The sequence below is a fragment of the Pinus tabuliformis genome, chromosome 7, assembly GCF_031772625.1.
Source record: "Pinus tabuliformis cultivar Carrire ecotype Pingquan chromosome 7, CPIR1, whole genome shotgun sequence".
Classification (NCBI taxonomy): domain Eukaryota; kingdom Viridiplantae; phylum Streptophyta; class Pinopsida; order Pinales; family Pinaceae; genus Pinus; species Pinus tabuliformis.
Window position 1 is genome coordinate 1589673738 of NC_142293.1, and position 4427 is coordinate 1589678164.

Here is a 4427-nt window from a genome sequence, read left to right on the forward strand (position 1 = left end):
ATTGATCTTATGGTAGTTCGAGGTCCCTTGGATTTCAATTTACTCCTTGGGCGAGACTATGTTTATGCAATGAAAGCTGTCGTATCGACACTCTTTCGCGTGATGTCTTTCCCTCACAATGGCAGTATTGTGACTGTAGACCAGCTTTCATTCCCTAGTCTTGTCTCAACTACCAATAATATGACACCCCTAAATGTTCCTGATTCTAAAGTGGTATCTACCCCGCCACGGGTTAATTATGTGGCAACTGGTCCCATGTTTTCAGTCACCGATGTAAGTGAGCCTCTCACTGTTTGCTCATCTTCCTTTGATTTAGCTCCGGTAATTGACATGGAAAACTCTATGGGATTACTTGAACACGATGTTCTTATCCCTTTTGAGTCCCTTGACATGTGTTCCTTTCCAAGAAGTATTCTTCCTTCGGATGAAGACCTCTTGGAAGCCATGATCAAGGTGTGTCCATTGACATGTCTTTCCTCCAGTTGGAAGCCATGATCAGTGGTTACGAGGATAGTTTTTTCCTGTCTCAACCTCGTTAAAAAATGAAACAGGTTAGTACGAGGATAGTTTTTTCCTGTCTCAACCTCGTTAAAAAATGAAATAGGTTAGTTCGAGGATAGTTTTTTCTTGTATCAACCTCGTTAAAAAATGAAACAGGCTGGTATGAGGACAGTTCTTTTACTGAGTCAACCTCATTAAAAAATGAATCAGCTAGTTTTTAGGTCATATAGATAGTTAGAAAGTAGGATTACGAGGAAAGTTCCTTTTACTGTGTCAACCTCGTTAAAAAATGAATCAGTGAGCATGAGGGCAATTCCTGTTACTGAGTCAACCTCATTAAAAAATGAATGAGGTATGAGGATAGTTCTTTTCTTGTGTCAACCTCCTTAAAAATGAAACAACTCCCTTTTCAAGTTAAATATTGAAAGTAAACCTTCATTTCATCCAGCCGGTTGAATGCAATGAAGCCTGGGGGGCATGTACCTCGCTTTGCATCATTATGCTGGGGGCATGCGAACTTTTTGAGCATAGTTCCTTGTCTTGTGTCAAGCTCGTTAAAAAATGAAACAAGGGTAGGTTAAGTAGGTAGATTGTAGAGAGTAGTCATGAGCATAGTTCTTTGTCTTGTGTCAAGCTCGTTAAAAAATGAAACAAGGATTTTAGAGCATAGTTCCTTGTCTTGTGTCAAGCTAATTAAAAAATGAATCAAGGTTTTTAGAGCACAGTTCCTTGTCTTGTGTCAAGCTCGTTAAAAAATGAATCAAGGTCTTTTAGAGTATAGTTTTTTGTTAGGTAGATTGTAGAAAGTAGTTATGAGCATAGTTCCTCGTCTTGTGTCAAGCTCACTAAAAAATGAAACAACTCCCATGAGTCTTTCCAAGATTTTGAAAGTAAAGCTTCATTCCATCCACCTCATTGAATGCAATGAAGCTTGGGGGGCATGTACCTTGTCTTGCATCATTATGCTGGGGGCATGTGAACTTATAACAAGCATAGTTTTTCGTTTCAAGCTTGCGTAAACATGAAACCGAATCCGAGCATAGTTCTTTTCCTGTGTCAAGCTCGTTTAAAAAATGAAACAAATCCTCCTCTATTTGAGTCGAGAGATTGACTAGATCTCGTAAATGTTAAGTTGTATATTTAGGTTAGTTATTTCAGTGTTTTGCATAATTTTCTTACAGTTTAGGTCAAGTCTTTCAAATGATCTCGTAACTCAACCTTCATTTCATCCAACTGGTTGAATGAAATGAAGCTGGGGGGGCATGCGCTCTAGCAGTTATGCTTAGGGGGCATCAAGCACAGTTTTCTTTCTGTTTCAAGCTTGTGTAAAAATGAAACTACTTTGAAGCATAGTTTTTATCTGTTTCAAGCTTCTGTAAAAATGAAACCTATCTTGAGTCAATTTCAGTTATTTTCAAGACTCGTTAAACTCATGAAAATCTCGAGATTATTTTGCTATTTTTTCATTCTCGTAAAACAAATGAAAATGCCGAGTTCTTTCCGTCTTTTCCTACTCGTAAATTAAATTGAAAGTCGGCCATATGAGTAAATTTTTATCATTTTTTCGAACTCATTAAAATTTACGAAAAAGTGAAAACCATGAGTACATTTTTATCCCTTTTTCGAACTCGTTAAAACTTATGAAAAAGTGAAACCTCAGAGTCATCTTTTAAGCTCTTTTCTGACTCCTAAAATATGAAAAGATTGCCGAGTGTTTCTTTTACACTCGTTAAAACGGAATTAAAAGACGGTCCCCTTATAGCTCTTTTCTGACCGTAAAATCAGGAAAAGATTGCCGGGTTTTTGTCGTTTCAAACTCGATAAGGAAATAAAACGACGTGTCCTTGATCGCTTTTTACTTTTCAGGTCAATGACACTATTATGAAAGTACTCCTTGGTCGCAAGATCAAGCGGTTCCCCCAGGTATTATTTTATACTTTTTCGGGCTTGAGGGACACAAATATACGAAAAAGTTCAACGTGGAGTTTCCTTAAGTTTTTCAGACTCTCTAAAATTGAAAAACGCCGAGTTTCTCCTATACTGGGCTCGTTAAACTTTTACAGTAAAGGACCTGTTCAATTACAAACAGGAACGAACCACTCCTTCCTAGGGTTCGCATTTAAACTAGGTTGGACTCGTCCGAAGGATGAGCTTATAATCAAGCATATGTTATCCTCCTCAAGCTTGTTAAAAATAAAGAGGTACTTGCCAGAAATGGTGGGGGAAAAAAGAGAAGAATGAACCTATTTGTCACCTTTTGCCTCAGAAGAAACTTTATTACCGCTCTTGAACACGACACTTTTCATTCACCTGGGTTGGGAAATCTTTTACCTCACAGTTGACCAAATCACTTTGAAAATCTTTAACCAGGTTCAGGGATCAACTTTGAGTTATTCGTCACCAAACCATCTGTTGTGTCGTGATGTGTTCAAGAGGTCTGCAAGCAAAACTTTCATCTGCAAAATACTTGTCATCCATTTGACCATCCCTGAGTCAGTCCTTACAGCAACATTTCTTCAACTTGAACAATGATTTCGTGTTGCGGGCTTGCCTGCAACGGGTCGCTTTCTATCGACATCGACACATTATCTAGAAAGATGACTTAGGAATCGACAGTACCTTGAAGTCTGCATGCATCAATGGCAGGTTTCTCGCCTTTGACATCAGTTTACATCATTGACTTTCGATCAGAGAATTCCGTGAAGTGTTCGACATCAAAACATCTATTCACATTTCACGGGTTGTGCTTGGTACTTTGAGGACCATTAACATTACTGGTGGTTTCTCTCACGCTTGTTAACAGTTTACATCATTGACTGGTAATCAAGTGGTTTCTACCATGTTCGACATCGAATCATTTAATCACATGGCTAGAATCGTACCAATTCGGGAAGTAGAAGTGAAGACCCTGGATCTAGTTTCTACCATCCAGGCTGCGAGGAGTTTTGTATTCATTGTCTATGTAGACTTATCATAAACAGATGGCTGCATCCATACTGTGTCTACAAAAGTCTATAAAAATAATGTACTGCAAGATCATTCCTGTATCAGAATAGTTAGTCCATTAGTTAAAGTTTTGAATCTGAGTATGGGAATGCCTACCTCAGTGATGATATAATCTTATCCATGTATTTTGTGTTGAAAATTGCAGGTTCCAACCAGGCCATCCACAAGGCAATCCTTGAAATGATAAAGCGCTTCACCCTTCCTAGAATTACAAAACCCTATTCTATTCCAGGCTTCGCACTTTAGGGGGCAATCTGTTACACTAAAAAATGTCACCTTGACTACTTACAGTTAGTATGGCTCCAATCAACAAGTCATGCTACCCTCTTAGGCAAGTCTCATGCCTCTGTTATCCATCTCAAACTCAAAGAAGAGAGAAAGTCTTGTAAAAATCATGTTTATCTCTGGGGTCGCAGGTTCTCTCTAGCCTTACCTGCGGGGACGCTGACCATGTTCACAAAATCCGCGTCCATAGACGCTCTGTATGTTAAGGGACAGGTGCGTCCCTCTGTAAAAGGCAAAATGCGCGAGTTTTATCTTGAAAAAGTTACTTGTGGTTACTTCTAGAACATTCTAGAGGTCGGTTTGATGAAATGGATGCGCCTCCAGTTGGTTCATGTATCTCTATTAAGGGGGAACTTATCCCATCAATAAGGGAGCTATCCCACCCATAGAGGGGGATGATCCCATTGATAGTGGACCTGAATAACCTCTTTACAGCACTATAAATGAAGGCATTGAGCCAGAAGGAGAGGAGGTTGGAGCTATACATTTTCTTTGGGTAAATGCTGCAGGATTTAGGTCTTCCATTAGAGCCTTTGTGAGGAGAGATTGTCTTCACTTGATTCTACTTGGGAGAGGGTGAGCTTTGTCAAAGTAGAGGAAAACCCTTGATGGACCCTGGGAGGAATTTGCACAAC